The sequence below is a fragment of the Scleropages formosus genome, unplaced genomic scaffold (assembly GCF_900964775.1).
Source record: "Scleropages formosus unplaced genomic scaffold, fSclFor1.1, whole genome shotgun sequence".
Lineage (NCBI taxonomy): Eukaryota > Metazoa > Chordata > Actinopteri > Osteoglossiformes > Osteoglossidae > Scleropages > Scleropages formosus.
The window spans coordinates 283,301-293,775 of NW_021641042.1; positions in this window are offsets into that span (position 1 = coordinate 283,301).

A 10,475-nucleotide genomic window follows, 5' to 3' on the forward strand; every position below is an offset into this window, starting at 1 on the left:
TTCAGTGACCACTTGTACCGTTGAAGGGGAAAGAAGAAAACCATCCTGGCTGCATGTAGCAGAGTCCTTTGGAACCCCTGCTTCTCTCTTTTTCGAGAACCAGTTAGTTGTCCTCTGGCTCCATCATGCGGTCTGAGCCTGGTAAGGGTCCCAAAGATGAGGAAAAGATCCTGCCTGGTATCTGTCCACATCATGAAAACCCTTGACAGGCTGCTCCTAGGACACCTCAAAACCCCTGGTCAGCACTGCACTGGTCCCCCTCCAGTATGCACAGCAGGACCACACTGGAGTGGAAAACACCATCATCATCTGAACAGAGCTTACTACCAGAAATTTTCAGATAGCACAGAGATTGTTGGGTGCATCAGGGATGGGCAGGATGACAGGTACAGGAATGCAGTGAAGGACTTTTTTGAGTGGTATAAACTGAACCAGCTGCAGTTCAACACTGGACAGACCAAGGAGATGATGGTGGACTTCAGGAGGGTCAAGGGTTTGTTGTGCCTGGAAAGAACTGATGGAGTGAAGGTGGAGGTTGCAGGGACACACATATCAGGACCTTGGGGTGAACCTGGACAACAGTGATACCTCATGTCAGGATGCTCTTGATGGCACAGTTCTAGAAACTTCTGAGGATGGAGGGCAAAAGTCCAGCTCTTTTCACCCTTCTCCAGAAGTAGATATTACATTCCAGTTTTTCAACATGTTGTGTTTCACTACTATCGTTTCAGAGATGAGCACTTCTAGTTTGCCTTTTAAGTCCCAGTTTCAGTAATTCTTGTCCCCCCAACACACACTCCTAAGAGTTTTTCACTCATCTGACTCCAGTACAGTTCTGATTCCTGTCTTCAATTTGACATTCATTACCAACACATTGTTGTCAACTGTTGTCATGTAAAAATGATCTTAAGAGCTGTTTGATCAACAGCCTTCTGCTTTCCCTCCACTGTGGAAGGACATTGTGTCGTGTTTTACTGGTGTTTTAATTACACTCGAACATGAATAAAGAAGAGACACGATGGACTATGTTTTCTCTTTCTTTACTGAACCACGTGCAGCCACAACTCTTTTACACCTTCTGTACATATTACCTGGCCAACCAAACTGTAACTCATGGTACTATTAAGAGTGGTCTATTAACACTTATCCCTTAGTTTTCGCAATATTCAATACCCAACACATTGTAAAGTATTGGAAAACATCAAGAGCCCTGATGTGAGTCTGTGCTCAGCAGTCACACTTGCAGTGGCTCATAAAAGGCAGTGATTGTCTAGGAAATGTGCACAAACTTTACACTCCAAACACTCTCCACACAATGGCTTTAGAAAACACACTCATATTTTTGGGAAAATATTGTAATGGGTAACATCTGACTTTGGGACACCAGGTACAGTTGACAGTGAACTCTGATGATAACCTAAGGATGCAGGTTCGAATCCCACCTCCTGCTTAGTACTATAGGACTCTGAGTCACAGTTATTTGTCCTTTGGAATCTGAAAGGAAAATAAAAGTTTAATAATGAATCTAAGACTGCATAATTTTCAAAAATATCTTGTAATAAGAAGGATTTTTAAATGCATACATATTTACACACATGGGAATAATTTTGTTTTAAATCTTACCTTGGATGAAGAGCAGAAGCGTAAGTGCAGAGATGAAGACACTGATAGAACTCATCATCGTTGTTTTGAGTTTTACTCCCATGAAGGACAGCTGTCAGTCATGACGTGTCCGACTCTGAGGACTATGAACAGTCCCAGAGCACTGAAGCATGTGCTGCCCATGCAAAGTGCTTCTCTATGCAAATACATATAACACACACTGATACACATGTGACTGGTGTGAACACAACCTTGATGTTTTCAGAAACGACATGATAAGGTGGCTGTAGGAACCACCTATCTGTCTTTCTGTCTATGTTTTCTTTGCATTTACAGTGACATTGATTAATTTACCAGAGACTTTTCTCCAAAACTAAATACAACTCATAGAACAATACAGAAAGTTCATTTCAGCAAGAGAAGGAAAATTTTGGATACAGTCATGTGATTGCTGAGTTCAGTCAATGTGTCACATACCACAGTATAAATCAGTGTACGTTACACGAGTAGCTGCATAAAGGCTCAGTGTTAAACAAACTGGAATTGAAAATGATTAAGTATAACAAACACATACACATCTATCAAACACTGAGAAGATCAGGGGAGAAGTGTCTGTGAAAGAGGGGAGTTTTGACACCCTTCTTGAAAGTAGACAGAGATTCAGCAGTTCTGAGTGCGAGGGGGAGATCATTCCACCACATCAGAGTCAGAACCGAAAACCTTTGTGCTTTTGATTTTGGACTTTTTGTTTGTGGGACCACTAAGTGAACAGAGGTGGAGGAGTGTACCAGTCTGGTTGGGGTGTAGCGAGTGATCAGGTCCTGTAGATATCGGGGAGCAGATCCGTTGATGGTTTTGTAGACTGTCACCAGAATGTTGAATTTCATCCAGGCAACTACAGGAAGTCACTTTGAGTAGATGGACAACACAGCGGTACCGTGAGTAGTGCTGCTTCCTCACAGTGTCTGAATGGTGTGAGAGGACATGGGTTTGATCCCTGCTCAGTCTCTGTGGAGTTGCATGTACTGTAGGTGTTCTGTGTGGGGTTCCTTTGGGTGCTCTTGTTTCCTCCCACAGTCCAAAGACATGCTGTTTAGGTTCACCCATAGTCTGTGAGTGACAGAGAGAGTGTGTGCGTGTTTAAGTGATGTATTGATGAGTGAGCCATTGTAAGTAGTGTATCTAGCAGTCTAAGTCACCTTGGTGAATAAGGTGTGTGGCCTAGTAATACTACATAGAGTTCATTGGAAGTTTCTTTGGATAAAGCACCTGGTAAATGGATACATGTCAGTGCAAGGAGATGGGGGGGCTGAGATCAGTGGTGTAGAGCTTATAGATTGTGTTGTTCTTGCTTTTCAGTCCCTTGGTTTTTCTATCTTTTTCTGGTGGGAGATGAAAAAAGTGGGGTTTGCCCTGTGACTGCTCTCTGGTGGGTCTGGGGTTCAAGTTCTGCTTGGGGTACCCTGCGACAGACTGGTGTCCCATTCTAGGTGTGTCCTCTCACCCTCCAGCTTTATGCCCTGTATTGCCAGGTTAGGCTCTGGTTTGCCATGATCCTGCTTGGGACAGGAAGTTTGAGACGATGTGTGTGTGTGTGTGAGATCAAAAAGGTGTCGATTTCGCTTCATTTATTATACTAAATGTCTGTTTGAAAAAACGAGTTAATTCTGTGTTGCTATTCACATTGTTACTGCACATTTTATATTGTGTCAAAAATTTATATATAAAAATACCCAGATTGTAACAGTCTGAGAAAAATAATTAAAACCCTTCCAGTACTGAAGTAACCTTCTGTTTCCTAATTAACTACATTATAATAATCACTCTCATATACACACTGGCTGAAACCGCTTGTCCCAGGTGGGGTCGCGGCAAGCCAGAGCCTGGCCCTGCAACGCAGGGCACAAAGCTGGAGCAGATCCCAGTAAAACACACCCAGGACAGGACACCAATACGTCACAAGGCACCCCAAGCAGAACTCGAACCCCAGACCTGGTCACACCTGCTGCGCTACCACACCACCCCCTTATAAAAATCTCATTAATTTATATCCATAGATTGGGGTTTAGCACAAGACAAGAGAAATTTACTGCTGGAAGGAACCTGTGTTTTTGTTGCTGGATGTCAAGACTGGGATTTGGAAAACCACGTTACACAGAGAGGACAGTTTTCCGAAAAACTCTTATTTACCAGTCATGCTGTGAGATACCATGCTGTCACTTGGTATTCACTCTCCCCCTCTGTCTCTTCCCCCTACTGCTGGGTGCCGGGGAAGAAATCGGAAAGGCAATCAGCCCCAGCTGCGGCTGCTTTTCCCCCATCTCCGCCCCTTTCCAGGGACGCCTCGGCATGCTACGCACACATATCGTTTAAAATGTGTCATATGAAGAATCACTCCATATACACTGTGGTAGGAAGAAAAGACTCAGTTCAGCAAGACAGTTAGATTGCAGAGAAGTTCATTTATTCATGTGCACATGGGTGAGCCTCCTAGAGAGAGTCACACCTTAGCAACTAAGCAAGTGGATATTTATACATTTCAGGGTGGTTCTTCGCAAGCATAGCTAAGACATATCTGTCTTTGTTTCAACATTCCAGGTATGTCACTGTGCCCCTTAACCTCCCATTCCCTTGTAAAACACTTCCAACAGTCGCCGGTGTTATCACTTTTTTTGCGTACAGTCCCTGGGAAACGACGAAAATCGTCGTTCAACAACTGACACAGAAAGGGATGGACTGGCACCAGACTGCTGCCTGGAATGTGGTGCTTCCTCGCATAGGTCGTTTCAGCCATTAATCATCCTTGAACATTCTAGGCATAGTAAAGCTTTAAAACAAAATTTTACTGTGAGGTCTGCAACACGTTTCTGTGCCATTTCTAGCATTCTTTTCTCAGAGAACAATACAAAAAGTTCATCACAGTAACAAAAGGAGAATTTTGGATAGTGACATGTGATTGTTGAGTTCAGTCAATGTGTCACATACCACAGTATGAATCAGTGTACATTACACGAGTTGTTGCATAAAGGCTCATTATTAAACAAATTGTTCTTAAAAATGATTAAATAAAACAAACATGTATACATTTATCAAACACTTACAAGATCGGGAGAGAAATGAGTCTGAAAGAGGGGAGTTTTGACACCTTCTTAAACGTAGACAGAGATTCAGCAGTTCTGAGCGAGAGGAGGAGGTCATTCCACCACATCAGAGTCAGAAGCGCAAACCGTTGTGCTTTTGATTTTGGACCTTTTGTGTGTAGGATCACTAAGTGAACAGAGGTGGAGGAGTGTACCAGTCTGGTTGAGGTGTAGTGAGTGATCAGGTCCTGTAGATATCGGGGAGCAGATCCATTGATGGTTTTGTAGACTGTGACCACAGTGTTGAATTTAATACAGGCTGCTACAGGACATCACTTTCAGTATGTGGACAACACAGTGGTACAGTGAGCAGTGCTGCTGCTTCACAGTGTCTGAATGGTGAGAGAGGACATGGGTTTGATCCCTGCTCGGTCTCTGTGGAGTTCTGTATTCTCTCTGTGTCTGTAGGGGTTTCCTCAGGCATTTGGGAATAAACCAGGAGATTAAACCTTTGCAAACATATGGAGAACATGAGAACTTCAGCCCAGGTGTACTGAGGCAGCAGCACTACCCACTGCACCACGGTGCTGCCACATACTTAGTCATGTAGTTACAGTTTTGCAGTTGAAGCACAGAGAAAAATAAACTGAAATGCAAATACCATTCAAATTTTCATCCACCGACAGTCCTGTTGTGATCCCGGACACCGGTGCTGTTGAGTCCGAGTCTTATCTCTTCAGAGTCAACATGTCGGCAAACAGTTGTCCTCATGGTCCCCACTGTGCTCCTCGTTGTCTTATTTTGGTCTTTTTATTTCCTTCTGCTGAATGATGCAATGTAGTTCGGATGAGCTCCAACGGGACAGTTTCTGGTGCTGCTGGTTCTGGGAACGGGGAGCTGTCTCTGGTGCTGAAGCCTTTTTTTGCCTCTGGTCCCCATCATATGATTTTTTTACATTGAAAGACTGACACCTTCAGCTGGTTACAGTTTAGGATCCATAATCTATTTTCTCTAGCAGAATGACAGACCTTTTCTATTACAGATGAAAAGAAAGAGATATTTTGATGCAGACGTGTGATTCTAAAATAATTTGTCACATTCCACTGTATGAAGCTCTGTACATCGCATGAGGAACAGCATAAAGGTTTATCCAATTTTCAACAGATTCCAGTTACAAAATAATTAAACATCACTTCTACAATAGAAAAATGGGATTTATATATACTAGTTGGAAGTATTACAGAAGAAGCATTGTGTTACTTGACTGGATAAACTTGTGGATGGCACAGAAGTTTCTTCTTCAAGTTATTGTTGGAGGAGGTCGATACAGATGGAGACAAGATTATGCAGGACAAAAAGAAAAGCTTAATTACTGCTGATAGCACAGTAGTTGGAACTACTTTGTTTTTATCCAGAAATCATAGGTTCAATTCCCATCTCCAACTGTTGTCCATTGACAAAGGAACTTAATCTAAATTGTTCCAGTAAAACTACCTGTCTGTGTACATGACTTAACAATTATAAATACCTTAACATTGCTTAGGAACTATGTGTTAGCTAACAAGTAAATATAAATATCAGAAGAAGTTTGGGTGGAAGGTTGTGGAGAATTTATATTAGTGCTCTGTCAATGCAGGTCACAATATGAATCAGTTCGAAGGTCTCTATAAGCACCATAATTCTAAAATAAAACTACACAAGAATACCCAGACATATCACCATCGAGCAAGAGACAGGAGAGCAGCAGGTGAAAGATTTGGCTGGAAGTAAAGTACATTTTGGTTGCGCATATTTGAATTCCTCTCTCAGGTTGTCTTGGTAAAATGCGACCAAAATCCTATCAGAGGCAAAAACTACTAAAGTGCTAGAAAAAATTGCCAGGATAGAGGAAAGCTGCATATGTGTATGAAAAATCCTGAATTGTGAAAGGATCATGAAAATAGTTAAAGCACAACCATTTTATAACAGTCTGCAAACGATGTCACATTATTTCCTTCCTCTTCAAGCCCAGCAGTGCAGTAACTGTACAGTGTGACTGAGGAGGTTTTTGTACGGCTCTATAACACTGTGTGAACACATTGCTGCTACTGATTTCATGGTAACTCTGACAGTAATAATCTCCTGCATCTTCAGCCTGGACTCCACTGATGGTCAGAGTGAAGTCAGACCCAGATCCACTGCCACTGAATCGATCTGGAATCCCAGACACACGGGCTATAGTATAGTAGATGAGGAGTTTAGGAGCTTCTCCAGGTTTCTGTAGGTACCAGTTTAATGCATTGTTGCTGTACACAGCAGTACTGGTTTTACAGCTCATACTGACTGTCTGTCCTGGTAGAACAGCTTTCACTGCAGGACTCTGAGTCACAGTTATTTGTCCTTTGGAATCTGAAAGAAAAAAGAAAGTTTAATAATGAATCTAAGACTGCATAATTTTCAAAATATCTTTTAATAAGAAGGATTTTTAGATGCATACATATTTACACACGGGAATAATTTTCTTTTAAAACTTACCTTGGATGAAGAGTAGAAGTGTAAGTGCAGAGATGAAGACACTGATAGAACTCATCATCGTTGTTTTGAGTTTTACTCCCATGAAGGACAGCTGTCAGTCATGAAGTGTCCAACTCTGAGGACTATAAACAGTCTTAGAGCACTGAAGCATGTGCTGCCCATGCAAAGTGCTTCTCTATGCAAATACACGTAAGACACACTGTGAGCCACGCAGTGATGAGCACGACCTTAGAGTCCAGTCAAGTACCATGGTACTTGCAGTTATGTGATCAGTATATTTTCCAAGTTTCTCTAAATGTCGTTAAACCGAGTCATTTTCCAAAATTTAGGACAAGAGAATAGGAGAGGTACAGGACTGTCACTGAACCAAAACAGAGTTGAATATTAATAATGTGTTTCTCTCTAAAAGCATGAAAAATGTCCAGAGGAAATAATATCTAAAGTCACATTCCATCACATGAAATGTAAAATATTGATCAATAGAAATAAAGTGACGACCTGTTTTTCTCTTTGGATTTTAACACTAATGATTTCTGCAAACAGCTGCGGGGAGTGATTTTCATTCCTCCTTTTTCAAGTTGGATCTGACAGAGTTTCCCAAACACCAAGAGCTGAAGTCACTGTTTCGTTATCTTGGTTCAGGACCCTTCCCAACAACACAGTTTGAGAATTGGAGAAGCACTTGTGATCGTGACGTGATTTGAACACACAACCTTCCGACACAAAGCCAGTCATACAACCGTTTCACCAAAAGGTCAGACACTCTGTACCCTGAGTCTTTGGAAAAAGAAGAGGCAGGCAGAGCACATCCTTCTACTGTCTCTGTCCAGTAAGTGAAGTAACTAATGGTTATGTTTGTAAAAGTACAGGTTTGGAGGAATAACAGTAAGAGGATGAAATGGAAGGTTGTATTGTTGGTCAAGGTATCAGGGTCTTGCTTGGAATGTGAGAAGTCCTGGGTTCAAATCCTGTTGTTTATCAGTGTAGCGCCACCCTCCATTTCACCTAATTATAAGGGTGGTGCCCTGGCCTGGGTTCTATTCCCCAACTCAAGTATTTCGATAAGAAAACAAACAAATTTATCAAATTCTCCAAACACCATAAAATCCAAAGGAATATTCAAAGTTATTGTCCCATACACACAATAAAAAACCCCAAACTCCCATCACATGAAAACAAATGCAAACAACCAACTAACTGAATACGCATACGTGTATTTATGTATGTATGTATATACAGTTCAATGTCCGAGGCTATCGTGATCGGAACACATCTGATCATCATCATGTCCCCGGAACCACTGTCAGTATCATTCACTGTGTTCTGACAAAATGAAAATGACCTGTTTGCTGCCACCCCGCGTTTTCTAACGCCTTCTGCCCACTCATGTGAACATTAAGGGGAGACACTGAGCACACACACACACAGACGCGGAACCTTCACCTTGTTGTTGAGCCTTATTACTCTTTTACGTACCTTGACGCCTTGTTACTTGTACTATTTGCCTTCCTGACTTCCCTGATTCCTCGTCGTCCTCGTTTCCCTGAACCTTCTCCTCCTGTCTCTTCGCGACTTCCTCGCTCACCACGACTCCTCCTTGCCTGTTTCCCGGATTACTTCTCTCGGATTCTCCCTTTGGATTAATTTACGTACCGTACGCACATCGCCGGTGACCCTTTGCCTGTTTTTTTGACCATCATGATCATGTCTTCTGCTCTGGATTGCCCCTGGCCTGAAACTAAGACCTTCTTGTGCTCCGCGCTTGAGTCCGGCGCTCTCGCCCCGGGGAAACTCCGTGACAACAATATTTTAATAAAGTTTATATTTTTAATAAGTGTAATTATTTTTGTGGCTATTTATTTTGTAATTGAATAAATTCACACACATTTTCAGAACCGCTCGTCCCATACGGGGTCGCAGGGAACCGGAGCCTACCCGGCAACACAGGGCGTAAGGCCGGAGGGAGAAGGGGACACACCCAGGACGGGACGCCAGTCCGTCGCAAGGCACCCCAAGCGGGACTCGAACCCCAGACCCACCGGAGAACAGGACTGTGGTCCAACCCACTGCGCCACCGCACCCCCTGACCTGTCAATACATCCTGCATAATATCCAGGGGGTCCGTCCTTACCTCACAACTGACTCTGCTTAACTACTTGTCCAGGCCATGGTGACATCCCATCTGGACTACTGGATCTCTCTCTTGTGTGGCCTTCCCGCTCCTGCCATCAAACCTCTGCAGCTGATATAGAATGCTGCTGCACGAGTTGTGGTTGAATTGCCAAAGCATTCCCATGTATCTCCCCTACTCATTTCTCTGCACTGGCTTCTTCTAGCTGCCCAGATCAAATCGAAGAACCTGGCTATTGCCTACAACTGCATCAATATAATGGCTCCTAGCTATTTACAAGACTTGATCAACCGCAACCAAACTGCTTCGTTCGTCTGCTTCTGCTTGCTTGGTGGTCCCATGCACGAAACGTAAAGCACGGAGATTCTTGGTTCTGGCTCCGTCGTGGTGGAATGACCTCCCCCTCTCATTTAGAACTACTGAAACTCTGTCTACATTCAAGAAGGGTCTGAAAAATCACCTTTTCCTGACTCACTTTGCTCTCAAGCTCATATATGGTGTAAATGTTTGTGCACCTTAACTTTATAATCACACCCAGATAAGGCTTCACATAGCTGCTACTCATGTATTGTTTGGATGTTTTTGGGTACCTTTCAAAAAAAGAAATTTGAAGGAAGGTGATCAGGATTAGTCTATCCTGAGTTTTGTGTAAGGTAAAGCTCGGAGGTTCTCGGTTCTGGCTCTGTTGTGGTGGAATGACCTTCCCCTGTCACTCAGAACTGAGGAAACTCTGTCTACATTCAAGAAAGGTCTGACAGGTCAGACAGAGGCAGAACCAGGTAGGTGTTTTTAGTGCTCATGCTCTTTTATTCACCCTGGTGCAGAGGAGGTGACACAAGGCGGGGGGGAAATGGGGGAACCGGGAACAGGTGTTTAGAGGTAGGGCGTCGGGAACCGCCGCGTCGTCCTGGGATTCGGGATCGAGGGCAGGCTAATGCACGAGATTTGGGGTCGGTGTTCAGGGGAGTGTCTGTGCTTCTCTCTCTTCACTGGCAGACCCAGGGGAAGAAATAGAGCCAGCAATTAGTCCCAGCTGTGGGTGTCTGACCTCGGGGCCCGCCCTCTTTCATCACCGCCTCGGCGTGTTACACCCAGTGTCTGTCATGCCCACACCCGCATCTCAGTTGACAGCACCTGATGATCACCAA